At 40.0% G+C, this 15,832-nt stretch overlaps 1 pseudogene across 1 annotated transcript; it reads right to left on the bottom strand.

The window, feature by feature from the left end:
- Positions 1-430: 430 nt before the first annotated feature.
- LOC306642582 (large ribosomal subunit protein uL13m-like) lies at positions 431-15,817 on the bottom strand (annotated as a pseudogene). Its single transcript has 2 exons — positions 15,676-15,817; positions 431-1,015 (listed from the first exon to the last, which is right to left on the bottom strand). The product of its transcript is annotated as a large ribosomal subunit protein uL13m-like (transcript).
- Between the last annotated feature and the right edge of the window lie 15 nt (positions 15,818-15,832).

Here is a 15,832-nt window from a genome sequence, read left to right as displayed (position 1 = left end):
TGATGAAGAGGCCTGATAGCTCATCATGCTTTAGCTTTAGTTGTTTTTTTTTTTGGGGGGGGATGGTAGTGGTGGTGCTGGGGATTGAACCCAGGGCCTTGGGCATGCGAGACAAGCACTCTACCAACCGAGCTATCTCCCCAGCCCTTAGTTTTTGTTTCTGAATGCATAATGACATTGACTATCTTTTCCTTATCTGACATAAGCGCTGTTTGGTGAAATATCTGTTATTTGCCCATGTTCTACTTGGTTTGTTAGACCAATGTTGAATTTTGAGAGTTCCTTTGTTTTAACCGAGTAAGCGATTTTACCCCGATCCTATTACACAATGAAACAATCCTGTAAGGTAAGGAAGCCCATGGCAGTTTCCTGAGGCGGCTGTTTTACTGTTGGAGGGCAGAGAAGCTCCTCAGGAAGAAGCCAAGTCCCTTCACGGAACTTTCTGGAGCTTCCACTCCTCTACCTGATCATCTTCAGGTGGGACCACACTCTGGGGAAGGCCTCTGCTTCTGCCTGGGTGTACTCAGCTCCACCTACTGGTATTTCCCGTGGCTGAGGAAGCTCTTCCACTAAATTCTCACGAATATCCTGTGGAATATCCTCGTCTGGAAGAAGAGGCAAGCCTTGTATCGTTGTTCTTCTGTGAAGGTTTCCTGGCAGCCTGCCCTCCACAGCTAATTTTCCAGGTGCCACTGGATCCTTCTGATGAAGCTGAGCAGCTGTTCCTTGTCTAAATCCACCTGGGTAGCTGGATGGGAGGAGCGCGTTCCCATGTGTTCCAGAAAATGCATTGCATCTGTGTTCATTGTGACAATCGTGGTCACTCAGTTGGTGACGCACAGGTTTATGCAATCTTGAAGTTTGATTGAGGCAATAGCAGCAAGTTTGCCAGGGGGCCGCACATTCCCATCCAAGAGCTACCATATTGGAGCAAAAGTGGCCCCTGGCTGGGGAGCCCTAGAGAAGCTAGACAAATGGTCCTTCTTTACCCTCAAGCTAAGCCGGGTCCAGAAGTCTTTATAAAATGTTGATAGTCATCCTTTGTCTGACATATACTTTACAAACATTTGCTCCCAATCTTTCTCTCTTTTTTTTTTTTTTTTTTTTTTCTTTCTAGCTCTTGACAAGGTCATTTACATACAGAACAAAAGCTTTTTGGTAATTGCAAGAATGTCCCATTTATTCCTTTTTTGTTTTTGTGGGTGGTTCTTTTGATGCAATATCTAAAAATCTATTTGCCTAGCCCTAAGTCCAGAAGTGTTGCTAATGTGTTTTTCTAGGATATTCACATTTCCATCTATGATCTACTTTGGCTTGATTCTTGGATAGGTTGTTAGGTTTATAGATCAATTGTGGCTATACACAAACAAATGCCTTAGCCACATTTGTTGAAAAATTATCCTTCCTCAACCGAATGGATTTTGTACTTCTTTTCAAATCTCTATGAATTGGTTTGGTTGGTTTGTTTGTGGTTTGGTTTTGCTGTGGTACTGGGAATCAAGCCCAGGGCTTCAGCAACCACGCTACCACGGAGATAATCCAAGCCCCACTCCTCTCTATTCTGTTTAATTGATTTATATGTCTCTCCCTCCACGAATAACACAAAGTCTTCATTACAGTAGTTATACAATAAGTCTTGAAATGGATAAATCACTTCTTTCAAGTTTATGACTTTTCCCCCTAAATTTGTTTAAAGAAGTAAAACTGATTTTCTCTGTGTTTATGTTATATCCTATGATCTGCTGAACTCACTTACAAGGCCTAGGAGTTGTTGGTTGGAATGTATCCCTTAGGATCTTCCACATAGCCAATCATGTTTCTGCAGGAGAACAAAGTTTTACGTCTTCCCTTCCTTTTATTCCCTGCCCCTGCCTCAGTGAACTGGCAGAAGTCCTGAGAGCCTGCTCAGCGGCAGCCTGGGCGCAGATCCTCCTGCTGTAGCCCCTTCCTTAGGAACATCACATTCTTTCACCATTAAGTATAATATGAACTGCAGGTTTTTTCTAGGTTCTCTTCATCAAATCGAGGAAGTTCCTCTTTTCTTTCCTGGGGGTTTATCATGAGTGGGGATTGAATCATTTCTCTTCTTGGTTTTTCCGCATCACTGGACACGATACTGTGATTTTCTCCTTCATGCTGTTAGTATGAAGGAGATTTTCACACATTGAACAAACTTTTCATTCCAGATTTAGTGCCACTGATCACCTTGAATCATTTTTTTTTTTTTTTACATGTTGCTGAATTCTGTCTTCTAATATTTTGTAAAGGAAACGTGTGTCTATATTCACAAGAGAGATCGGTCTGCAGTTTTTCTTTTTGCTATGTGTTGTCGGTTTTGTTATCAAGACAGCACTCGCTTCTGAAGTGCTGAGATGTGCTCACTCTGTTTTGGAAAAGGAAGTGTAGAATTAGTGCTGATCCTTCTTTAGACATGGCAGAATCCGGGGAAGTCATCAGAGCCTGGAGGTCTTTTTTTTTTTTTTTGAAAGCTTAAATATTATGAATTAAATTTCTTTAATAGTTGTGGGGCTATTATATTATTATTATTGTATTATATTATTTTATTATATTATATGTATTTTTTAAAATCAGATAAATTGTTGCAGTTTATCCTCTACAAAGAATTGGTCCATTTCATCTAAGTGGCCAGATTCATGTGCTAAAGTGGTTGCCGTATTCTTGTTGGTTCCCTTGACTTTGGGTGGTCTTCAGTGATACCTCCTGGTTCCTTCCTGATGTTTCCAATCTATGTATTCTTTCCTTTTTGGTTTTTCGGTCTTGCTAGATGTTTACAAATTTTGTAGATTTTCTTTTTTGTACCAAGGATTGAACCCAGGATACTTAACCACTGAGTTACATCCCCAGCCCTTTGGATTTTTAAAAATTTTGAGACAGGGTCTCCTAAACTGCTTAGGGCCTCACTAAGTTGCTAAGGCTGGCTTTGAACTTGTGACCCTCCTGCCTCAGTCTCCAGAGCTTCTGGGATGACAGGTACACCACTGTGCCAGACATTTTACAAACTTTTTAGACAACCAGGCTTTGTTTCATTTATTTTCTCTCTTGTTTTTGTTTTCAGTTCCACTGATTTCTGCTCTTACGTTCATTATTTACTTACTTTGATTTATTTTGTTTATGTCTCATCTTTTCTAACTTCCTGAAGTGAGTGCAGAAGTAACTGAGTTGACAATTTTCTTATTTCTAATTTATGTATTTAATGCTATGCGTTTTCCTCTCAGCACTGCTTCCTCTGTGCCCCACAAATTTTGATGTATTGCATTTTCATTTTCATTGAGTTCATTCTCTACAATTTTCTTTTAGGACTTCTTTTGACCAATGGATTACTTAGAAATGTTGTTTGATTTCCAAGTCTTGTTATTTTTCTGTACAGATTTCTAGTTTGATTTCATTATCATAAGAGACATCCTGTATGATTTCAGTCCTTTTGAATTTGTTGGGACTTGTTTTATGGCCTGAGATGCTCTGTCTTGGGATATGTATTCTGTGACTGCTTGGGAAGAAAGTATATTCTGATGCTACAGGGTGGAGGGTTTGATACATGTTGATTCAGTCCTGTGAGTTGGTTCTTTTGTCCTTTTTTTGCCACTTTCTTTCTTTCTTTTTTTCTACCCTTCTTTCTTCCTTCCCTCCTTCCTTCCTTCCTTTCTTTCTTCCCCCTTCCTTCCTTCCTTCCTTCCTTTCTTTCTTTACCAGGGATTGAACCCAAGGGTACTTAACTACTGAACCACATCCCCAACACCCCCCACCCCTGGCCTTTTTTTTTAGACAGGATCTGGCTACGTTGCTGAGACTGGCTTTGAACTTGAACTTGCAATCCTCCTGCCTCAGGCTCCCGAGCTGCTAGGATTATACAACTGTACCACCACAACCAGCTGGAGTTGGTTCTTGAGTTCTGTATCTTTACTAGTTTTCTTCTAGTTTACTAGTTTTCTTCTAGTCTTCTATATCATTTGTGAATAACAAGAAGAGATGGGAGAGGCATTGACGTCTCTAACTATAATTCTGGACTTATTTAATGATCCTTTCTGTTCTATAAGTTTTTGATGAACACATTTTACAACTCTGTTGTTTGGTTGATATCATATTTAGTTTTCTATGTCTCATTGGTGGGTTGGCTACTGTGATCATGAGATAATGCATCTCTCCATCTAGTCATTTCCTTTTCTTTGCTCTAAAGTCTCTTTTATATGTTATTAAAATAGTCACTTCTGCTTTCTTTTTAATAGTATGTGCAAAGCATGTCTTCTACTATTCTTTTATGTCAACCTGCTTATATCACTATATTTGAGGTGATTTTCTTATAGACTGCATGCAGTTGGGTCATATCTTTAAATCTCTTCTTCCAATATCATTTAATTGGTAAATTTAGATCATTTACATTTAATGTAATCATCAATGTGTTAGAGTTAGGCAGGCACAGTAGGCACACTTGTAGTGTCAGATACTAAGCAGGCTGACGTAGGTCCACCACTTGAGCACAGGAGTCCAAGGCCAACCTGGGCAACGTACTGAGACCCCACCTCAAAAATAATTCTTTTAGGGTTTATGTCACGCATTTTATTTGGTTTTCTGTTTGTTTATTTCGTTGTCTGCATCTCTGTTCTATTTTTCTGCCTTCCTGTAGATTACCTGAACCTTTTTTTAGAATTCCATTTTGATTTATCTGTACTGTTTTTGAGTGCACGTGTTTATCTTCTTTGGTGGTTGTGATAGGTATTATGTTATGTAAGCGTAATTACTTGTCACAGCCTATACTGTTGACATCTTACACTTCACCGAAGTGTGGAACTTTACCTACTTTTATGTTTCTCTGCCCTCCTCTGTTGCATTTGCCCCCACCCCCTTTTAAAACAATATGACTGTCTTAAATATTTCCTCTGCCTGCATTTATGGTAACATCTATCAGGGTTCTTCTCTTTGCTTAAACTGTCAATCATAACTTAGAAAACTTGAGAGGAGAAGCAAAGTCTATGGTATTTACTTCTACTTTTACTTATTGTGGTCTTTTTTTCTTGATGTTCTGTGTTATTTCTTTTATTTTTCTGTGTTATTCCCTTTCTACCTAGAGAATTTTTTTTTTTGCCACTGTTTCATGTTATTTCTACTGATGATAACAAATTCTTTTAATTTTCGTTTCTCCCAAAGGATACTTTCTCCTTGTAGAAGTTTGTAGGTTTGGAGGATTTTTGTTTGTTTTTTTTTATCTTTAGCATGTTTTGTCACTTCCTTTTGACCTACAGAGTCTTTGATGAGAAATATGCTCTATTTCAAATTGCTTTCCTTTTATACATAAATTGTCATTTCTCTCTGGCTGAACTCATTGGTTTACTTCCATTTCAATTTAATTTTTTTTTTTTTTTTTTTTTAGTATCGGGAATTGAACCCAGGGGTTCTTAACCACTGAGCCACATTCTTGGCCCTTTTTATATTGTATTTAGAAACAGGGTTTCACTGAGTTGCTTAGGTCCTCACTAAGTTTCTGAGGTTGGTTTGGATTTCGTGATCCTCCTGCCTCATCCTCCCAAGCTGCTGGGATTACAAGTGGTGCACCACTGCACCCAGCTCAGGGTTTAATTATGACGCATCTTGATAGGGATTTCTTTGGCTTTATCCTGCTGGGGTTTACTTAGTTCCTTGAATATATCTCTTGCCAAATTTAGGGATTTTCAGCCATATCTCTTCAAGTACTTTTTTACTTCTGCCCTATTTCTTTCCGGGTCAACAATGGTATGAAGAATAGATTTTTTATAAAAGTTCCATACGTCCCTAAGGCTCTGCTTACTTTTTTTTCAGTCTGCTTTCTCTCTGTTCTCCTCCTCCTCCTCCCTCCAGTGTTCTAGGTGGAAGTCTGCTCCTCTTTCTTCTCTGTCTTTTCCATTCTCCCATTGAGCCCATTCACTGAGCTTTATCTTTCATTTTTCATTTCTAAAATCTCTGTTTGGCTCTTCTTTATGTCTTCTATTTTGTTGCTGAAATTTTGCTTTTTATCTGTTACAAGCACATTTGTTTTGCCTGTAAATGTATTTTTTTAATCATGATTGCTTTAAAATCCCTATCAGAAAATTCCAACTTCTTTGTCATTTAGGTATTCCTATCTATATGTTGTCTTTAAAACAAAACACTTTTAAAAAAATATTTGGTTTTAGTTGTAGGTGGGCGCGATAGCTTTGTTCTATTTTTATGTGGTTCTGAGGATCAAACCCAGGGCCTCACGCATGCTAGGGGAGCACTTACCATGGAGCCACAGCCCCAGCCCAAGAAAACACTTTTTTTTTAAACTTTTATTTATTTATTTATTTTCATTAACTTTTTTTATAGAGATAAATATATTTTTTAAATTCTTTTCATACATGCATACAGGGTAATAACATCTGTCTCACAATCTACCGTCCATCCCCTCCCCACCGCCTCCCCCCTCCCCCCACTCCCCTCTGCACAATCCAAAGTTCCTTCATTCCTCCCTACCCACCCCCACTGTGGATCAGCATCGGCTTATCAGAGAAAACATTCGGCCTCTGGGTTTTTGGGATTGGCTTATTTCACTTAGCATGATACTCTCTAGTTCCATCCATTTCAACAAAACACTTTTTAATAGGCTTTATCTTTAGGGAGCAGTTTTAGGTTCAAAGCAAATGTGACCATAATGTCCAGAGTTCCCATATGTCCTTCTTCCTTCCCACTTGCACAACGTCTCCTAAGATCAGCACCCCAGCCCAGAGTGACACCTGGTGACGATGTCATCACCCGGTGATCATAGTTTACAGAAGGGCTCCTTCTTGGTATTGAACCTGCTCTGATTTCAACTATATGATGACTCATAACTACCATTGTAACATTATGCAGAATCTTTGCCTGCTCGTCCCTCAGTCTCCCTTAACTCCTGGCAATCACTGATAAAAAAAAAAAAAAAAACCTCTTTGAGTTTTGCCTTTTTCAGAATATCTTATAGTTGGAATCATGCAGTAGTAGCCTTTTCAAAATCGCTTCTTTTGCTGAGTGATCTGCATATAAGCTTCCCCTGTGTCTCTTCAAGACTCAGAAGCACTTTTTTCTGCTGAACAGTCCATTGTCTGGATGTTCTTGGTTGTCTCCAAGTTTCATCAAGTATGAATAAAGTTATTGCAAATATCTGTTGCAGGTTGTGTGGACATAAATTTTCAATTCACTGGGAAGTTATTTTTAAAAGATACAACAATTCTTTGAATGGAATTGGTCATGATGGTAGCAAAGCAATGTAAATGTACTTAATGTCCCTGAGCTGTTCACTTAAGTATGGTTATGAAGGCAAATTATGTATTATGTGTATTTTTTTCAAAAATGAGAACACGTTTCTCATAGTTTCTTGCAGCGACTAGCACAACCAAACTCTCGGTTCCAGCCAAGGGCAAAGGGGAATTGGAAAATAAAGATTCATGGAAACAGATCTTGAAGATTAAGCTGGAATCAGGTGGAGCTCCGCTCTCTGATGGAGGCGCAACTCTTAAGAGTTATGCCAGCAACCTTTATTTATATATGTCTCGTTGTCAGGTTAAAGACTAGCAAATATTATTCCTTGTATTCAGGAAAGTTACAGAAACTAGGACATCCTATATAGCTTTTCAGCAGTTGCAATCCACAGTTGCAAAGTGCAATGTTAGGAGCTTCGTGTGTAGCGCTCAAGAAAGTTCATTGTTAAAAGTTACTGTAAGGCAGGCAGGAACTGGAGAAGCGGAGCTGGTGAAGCACTGTGATTGTCTAGCATAAGAATTCCTTCCTTCCCAGGAGCTATGTGCCTGAGATCAAGATCAGAGCTGATAGGACTCTTGCACAGAGCCTCCTCATGTAGGGCATTGCCACAGCAGCTAAGCATCCTGTGCCCTTGCACAGAAACATTCCCAGGCACCGGGCATGCCACAGCCATGAGGGCATCAGAGACCCCCAATCTCAGTCACTGCTCTCCCATCCTCTGTCACTGCTCTCCATAGTTTCTCAGTAAAATTCCTGTTTCAAAGTCTCAAGAACATGTTGAATCAAAACCTAAAAAATGAGTTAGGGTTGTGGCTCAGTGGTAGAGTGCTTGTCTAGCATGTGCAAGTCCCTGGGTTTGATCCTCAGCACCACATAAAAATAAATAAGTAAAATAAAGGTATTGTGTCCATCTACAATTTTTTTTCACCAAAAAATTGGTGGATTGAACCTAGCAAGCACTCTACCAACTGAGCTATATCCCTAGCCCATCTACAATTTTTTTAAAAAACCTAAAATATAAATATAATATGCTTTTATTCAGTAATTTCATTTCTAGACATATATTCTAAAAAGGCAAGGGAATGATATTGTAAGTATAGACACATTTGCCACTAAGTTTTTTATACAATAAAAGCTGGAAAATCACTTATATTTTCCAAAAGAGAGGATTCATGAAATATTACCCTGTATCCCTCCATAAAATGTATCTGTTTCAAAATTAAGATCTAGAAGTGTCATGAAATTTTCTTCCAAAAATTTTGCAATGTTGAAAAAACGCAGTTTGCAGGACAGCGTAGCGAGTGTGCGTGAGCACGGGCGTGGGTGCATGTGGTTTTCAGGTGAAGGATCTGGACAACTGACTGACAAGCACCTGGAGAGCACCTCGAAGCTTCCCCGGGAGCTGGGGAGCCTGTCCACGCCCTTGTTCACACCGAGGGGCACTCGGACCTCCTGAGTGCACGGGGCCGGCTCACTGGACCCTCCGACGATCCTTCAGGTGGGCGCGTCCTTCACCCTGTTTCGTAGGTAGGGACTCAAGGAGATGGAGTGCCAGCCAGGCTCACGGCCGGTCAACAGCAGGTGCCGAGACGCGAGCCCTGGCTGTCTTAACTCTCCGCCATCCGGCTGCTGCCCCGGGGCACCCTCTCTACACCCAGGCCCGGGTCTGGACTGTTCCTTCGAGGAATTCCAGGGCTGGTGAAGAAGGAAGGTACGGCCACAAGGTGGCAGTAGAAGCCGCAAACTTTATTTGGGGGTGATTTAAGAGGTTTGCAAGTAGAGGGAGTCCCTTAAGGCGTGAGGCTGGGGAGACTTTCTGTGGAGTAAGCAAGTGACCTCCTGGAGAGAGGAGCATTGGACAGGGGGTTCATGGGTCCAGGCGATGTTATTTGCAGTCTCCCGGGAGTCTTTGAGTTACAGAGACTAAGGTCAGCAGCAGTTTGGAGTCCTCATCGTCTCCGGGTAATCTTATCTGTAGCTAGGAGATGCTGAGTTCGTTTTGCAAGGTTTGCAAAGCAGGCAAGCTCTCAAAAATTAATATGCTTGTTTGGGCTATGTTTAATTCTATGACTATGTAGAATTTTATGTTTCTATGTATCTGTGAAAATTAATTTAAATGAAATATTTTAACTAGAAATAAATATAAAAATGTATGCATGTATATCTGATGAATGCATATATATCAGTAACTGTTCATTTTAATTACTAGTTATTCAAGAGTAGACTGGATGGGAGATAGAATCAAGCATTTTAAAAATGTTTCTATTTTGCTTTAAACAAGGAAAATATATTCATTTCCTAATTGCTATATAAAATTGTTTAATTATACAATGTATGCATGTGATGAAATATCACATGGTATAACATGAAATTTACCATTTTAATTTCCCCATAGGGGCAGGCAACATATCTTACTAAGTTTCCCAGGCTGGCCTCAAACTCAATCCTCCTGCCTCAGACTCCCCAGTTTTGGGGATTACAGGTATGGGCTACCGCACCAGGTGTACAAGCACACAATTCAATGAGATTACATTTTCAGAACCTTGAATCATTTCAAACCCAAATACTGCACCTTCCCTCCTTTCCCCAGCCCCTCTTCCTTCTATTTTTTTCTCTCTACAAATTTGACATTTCTAGGTTCTTCACAGAATGGAATCATTAGCAGAGGGGTAGCCTGAGAAAGCAGAATGCAGACTGTCTCCCAGCCAGCACCCTAAGCCCCAGGATAAAGCGGTTTCTTAAAAGTGATGTTCCAGCTACACCAAAGAGCAAGCAGCAGTGACCCAAACTTCACTTCACTATACAATTGAAATGAGCTGAAGCCTCATTTCCATAGCATGGGCAGTATGGAGGAGCCTGTTGTCAGGCTGAGCCTGCAGCAGGATTGTGTGCCCCTCTCCCACCCAGAGTCCCCCATGCTGTGATGACTTCACACCTCCTGAATAGGCATTCCTTGCCCAGATGAATTGCCCACAGCTTTGGAAGAAATTCCCTGTGGTTTTCCTATTGATTGCAAATAAATTTCATGCCATGTGACACCTGTTCTTAGTGTTCTATTCTGGTTCAGTTCCCACCAAGAGATAGACTCACTGAGTCCAGTGACAGAACCATACACAACAGTCCTTTGGTGTCGGGCTTATTTCACTTAGTATCAGGTTTTCAAGTTTCATTCATGTTGTACCAGGTGTCAGAATTCCACTACTTGGAGAAGATGAACATTACATTTTATGTGTATGCCACATGTTCATCCACTCATCTGTCGATGGGCATTCGGATTGCTTTCACCTTATAGCGATTGTGAATAATGCTGTAATGAACGCTGGTATTTGCTTTTTTTTTTTTTTTTTTTTTCTCTTTTGGATTACTGAATCATAAAATTGTGTGTGTGTGTGTGTGTGTGTGTGTGTGTGTGTGTTTCTGTTGAGGATTAAACCCATGTCGCACAGGATGGGAAAGAGCTGCATCTCCAGCCTCTGTACTCACCCCTTTGAGGACCCACCAGTGTTTCCCACGACAGCTGTACCACTTTGCATTCCCACCTATAATGCAAAATGCCAGTTTCTCCACGAACTGGCACCTCATCATGGTTTTTATTTACATTTCTCTAATGACTAGCACCTTTGAATACACTCACTAGCTATTTGTATATCTTCTTTGGGAAAAATATCTATTCGAATCTTTTGTGCACTTTTGAATTTTTTAAAATTGTTGTTCGGTTGCAGGAGTCATTTATATCTGGATATTCATCCATTATCTGGGTCATGACTTGAAAGTCTTCTCCCCCATTTCAAAAGTTACTTTTTTACTCTCTTGATTTTGTTCTTTGATGTACAATAATTTTTAATCTTAATGAAGTCCAAATTACCTAATTTTCTTTTGTTGCTTCTGCTTTTAGTGTCACAGCCAAGAAATCATTGCCAAGCCTTATAAAGCTTTTGTGCTGCTTTCTTCTAAGAGTTTTATAGTTTTAGCTGGCATGTTTAGGTTTTTATGTATTTTGAGTTAATTTTTGTATGTGGTATTAGGTAAGATTCCACCTTTTTACTTTTGCATGTGAACATCCAGTTTTCCTATCACCATTTGTTGAAAAGATTGTTCCTTCCCCATTAAATGTCTTGAAACCCTTATCAGAAATAAATTAATATGTTTCTTAGTCCATCTGTGCTGCTCTAACAGAATACCTGAGACTGGGGAATTTATAAAGATCAAGGCATCCAGTTTTGGTTGTCAGTTGAGGATGCTCTCTGCTTCGATGGCACCCAATCTGTTGTTTCCTTTACTCCAATGGGACAATTTCTTCTCAATGTGTCTTCAGGTTCTCTGATCTTCCCTTTGTTGTTTCCATTAAGTCCATCCATTGAAATTTTATTTTTATTACTTTTTCACTTCTGAGTTGTGCTTAGTTTTTCCTTATATCTTCCATTTCTTTGCCATGGCTTCATTTTTCATTGTTCCGGAAGCGTTTGTGATTGCTTGCTGGAGCACTGCTTGAAAAATCTTTGTCAGCTGGGCACTGTGGTGCACGCCTGTAATCCTGGCTGCTGGGGCTGGAGGATCGCCAGGTTGGAGGCCAGCCTGGGCAACTTAGTGAGACCCTGTCGCAAAAGAAGAAATGAAAAAGTGTTGGGAATATAACTCTGTGGTAGACCACCCTGGGTCCAGTCCCCAGTACCAAATGATGATGATGATGATGATGATGTTGATAATCCTTGTCAGACAATTGCAACATCTGTATCATCACAGCATTAGTGTCTGAAGATTATACTTTCTTATGCAAGTTAGTAGTTTCACTTTTCCTAGAGTGAAGAATTTTGCACTACCTCCTGGAGGTTTAAGTATTTTATCACGAGACGGGGTGCTGTTTAAACCTTTTATTTTAGCACGGAGTCAACCTGCTTAGATTCATAATGCAGGTCTGACTCATGTCTGAAAGCTGTTGTTCCATTGTTCATTAAATTTTGAAGGCTTTGCAGTATCTTGTACCAGATGAGTGTACAATTTTGGTTTTGGTTTTGGTTTTGCTGTTTTGTTTTTGTTTTTGTTTTGAGGGTTCTTTTTTGTACCAGGGATTGACCCATGAGGTACTTAACCACTGAGACACATCCCCAACCCTTTTTACTTTGTATTTTGAGACAGGGTCATCCTTGCCAGTATTTATTATTATTTGTATTCTTGTTGATCGCCATTTTAACTAGAGTGAGATATACTTTTGATTTCCATTTCTGACTGCCAGGGATGTTGAATACTTTTTCATTTATCTGTTGCCCATTTACATTTCCTCTTTTGAGAAATGTCTATTTAGGTCCATTGCCCATTTATTGATTGGATTATTTGGAGTTTTTGGTATTAAGTTTTTTGCGTTCTTTATATAATCTGTACATTATTCCCTCGTCAGAGGAGTAGTTAGCAAAGACTTTTTCCCATTCTGTAGTCTCTCTCTTCTAACTTTTAATCATTTCCTTTGCAGTGCAGAAGCTTTTTAATTTGACGGCATCCCACTCATTGATTTTTGCTTTTATTTCTTGAGCTTCAGGGATCTTGTTAAGGAAGTTGGTGACTGCATTGGTATGTTGAAGTGTTGACCCTATTTTTTCTTCTAGCAGTTGCGAAGTTTGTGGTCTAATTCCTAAATCTTTGATCCAGTATGATTTGACTTTTGTGGAGGGTGAGAGAGAAGGATTTAGTTTCATTCTTCTACAAATGGATTTCTAGTTTTCCCACCATTTATTTAAAAGTCTATCTTTTCTTCAACATATATTTTTGGAATTTTTGTTAAGTATCAGATGATTGTAACTGTGGGTTTGTCTCTGTGCCTTCCATTCTATTACATTGGTCTTCATGTTATTTTGATGCCAATACCATGCCATTTCTGTTACGAGAGCTCAGTAGTATAATTTGAGATCAGGTACCGTGGTACCTCCAGCATCACTCTTCTTGCTCAGGATTGTTTTGGTTGTTCTGGATCTTTTATTCTCCAAAATGAATTTAAGGACTGTTTTTTTTTTTTTTTTTCCTTTTCTAGTTCTGTGAAGAATGCCATTGGTATTTTGATGGGGATTGCATCGAACCTCTATCACACTGTAACATGGCCATTTTGACAATATTAATTCTGCCTCTCCAAGAACATGCAAGGTCTTCCTATCTTCTAACATCTTCAATTTCTTTCTTCAGTGTTCTATAGTTTTCAATGAAGAGATACTTTGCTTCCCAGGTTAGATTTATTCCCAAGTATTGTTCAAGGTTATTATTAATGGGATAGTTTTCTTGATTTCTTTCTCAGAAGATTCATTATTGACGTATAGGAAAGGATCTTGTATCATGCTACTTTGTTGACTTTATTTATCAACTCTAGAAGTCTTCTGGTGGAGTTTTTTGGGTCTTTTAGGTCTAGGATAATGTCAGCAAACAGAGTTAACTTGACTTCTTCTTTTTCTCTTTGTGTCCTTTTAATTTCCTTTTCTTGCCTGATCGCTCTGGTTAGAGTTTCAAGAATTATATTAAATAGAAGTGGTGAGAATGGACATCCTTGTCTTGTTTCTGATTTTAGAGGAGATCTTTTCAGTTTTTCTCCATTAATATGAACTTGGAATACTTTGAAATGTTACCCCATGACTGCTAGAGATCATGTAGAATGTGTAGGTGTGCTGGGTTTCTTCTAGTCTATGATCCACACAAACTCACTCTGAATTCCAACTCCTCTGTAACTCCTCCTGTAGACTACAAGCCAAATCAATATTTCCTATAGCCTTCATGCGATGCCTGGAGAGAAAAAAAAACCTTGCTTATCATCCAGTTTGGCCCAACCAGTTTGGTGTCTGATTCAAACAACTGTCTAAGCAGCCACAGGCTCAACTAACTCCACCAAGATTCCCTGGGTACCTTACCTTACTCATTCTTGCTCTTCTCCCTGCAAGAACTGGACTATTACCAGCTTTCCCCTGGCGTCTCCCCTCATCTTATCAAAATACCTTTTTCTGCTCTCTCTCCAGCTTCCTAGTCACTAAATCAACAAGTATTTCCTGAACTTTTTTTTTTTTTTTTTTTTTTTGCAGGGATTGAACCCAGAGCCTTGTGCTTGAGAGGCAAGCACTCTGCCAACTGAGCTATATCCCCAGCCCTTCCTGAATATTTTTGAGTGTGCCAGAATTTAACATTAACTGAAAACATCGAGCATTGCAGCTTCCAAGTGGCCTACATTCTTAAGGCGGACATACATATTAGACCATTTGCCACACTGGGGATATAGCATTACTCTCTGAGATAGTGATGTAACTTAGGGACTCCATTCAAATGGAACACTCTACTTGATGATTACAGAATAAACAAGTCTTTTCCATAGCACACGGAATATTCTCCAGGGTAGAACAGGTATTAGGCCATAAAACACAACTTGGTTAATTTAAAAGGAATGAAATCATACAAAATATGCTCTCTGGCCACAACAGAATGAAAGAGACATCAAGAACAGATAACTCAATCACAGTTGTTGGAGATTTCCATTCCCTAGTGTCAATAATTGATACAAGAAAAAAAAGTCAGCAAGGTTATAGAAGTCTAACATCACTGTCAACCAAATCATGAAGTCCATTGGGATGAAGTAGATGAGCACCTTGCTAAGGTACTTAAATTTTTTTAATTAAAAATATTTGTGGTACTGGGGATGGAACCCAGAGGTGCTCTACCACTGTGCTCCATCCCCAGCCCTTCTTATTTTTTGAATTTTGAGAGGGAGCTCCTTAAGTTGCCCAGGCTAGCTTTGAACTTGCCATTCTCCTACCTCAGCCTCCCAGGTAGCTGGGATTACAGTCATGTGTCACCATGTTCAGCAAAGAACTTTTTGAGATAGACCGTGTGTGTGTGGGGGGGGGGGGGGTGTCTCACGGGTAGAAAAGTAACTCAAATACATAGCAGGGACTTCGTCTTCTTTCCCAGTTTATATATCTTAGTTTACAGATAGGAGGCGTCGACTAAAGTAACTAATAAAATCCCTGATGATTTAGTCACAGTATACATCGTCGATCATTTTTCAAGCATTTCCAAGGGAAATCTATGCCCGTTTACCAAAGGAATCTCCTGCAAACTGTTCTACAGTGTGAAGTGGCATCATTAGAAGCGATGGCTGCTGCAATTAGGGTCCTCACAGAGGCTGTTCTGGAATGCGTGCTGAAGGAAATCTTCCCCGGGTGCAGAGTAAACTTACATAAATTCAATGTAATTCTACTGTCCAACCTAACTCCATTTTTTTTCACACTTCACAGGATTAGCATCAATTTTCCTTATATTTTCAGCACTCGGTGCAGCTTCCAAAAGTCCTATGGGGAAATGCTGTTACTTCAATCGGGAGCCAACCAAGGGGTCCTTCTGCATTTAGTGGTGGCGCTTAAGCTGAGCCCCCAATCCTCTCAAGCTCCTAGAGACCCCAGCCGGGACTTGGAGAACCGCCGCCCCCAGATCTCCAAACCCGCGAGGACTCCCCGCCGCGCAGACGCGGGCGCAGAGCCTCACGGGACACGTAGTCTCGATTCCTGTCTCGCCGCGCGGCGCCCCAGTCGGGCTCGGGGGTGATGCGCATGCGCGGCGTCGGCCC

Source organism: Sciurus vulgaris, assembly GCF_902686455.1.
Source record: "Sciurus vulgaris genome assembly, chromosome: 13".
NCBI classification, from domain to species: domain Eukaryota; kingdom Metazoa; phylum Chordata; class Mammalia; order Rodentia; family Sciuridae; genus Sciurus; species Sciurus vulgaris.
Note: the sequence above shows the minus strand (reverse complement) of the source record. Positions and strands in the feature narration are given on the sequence as shown.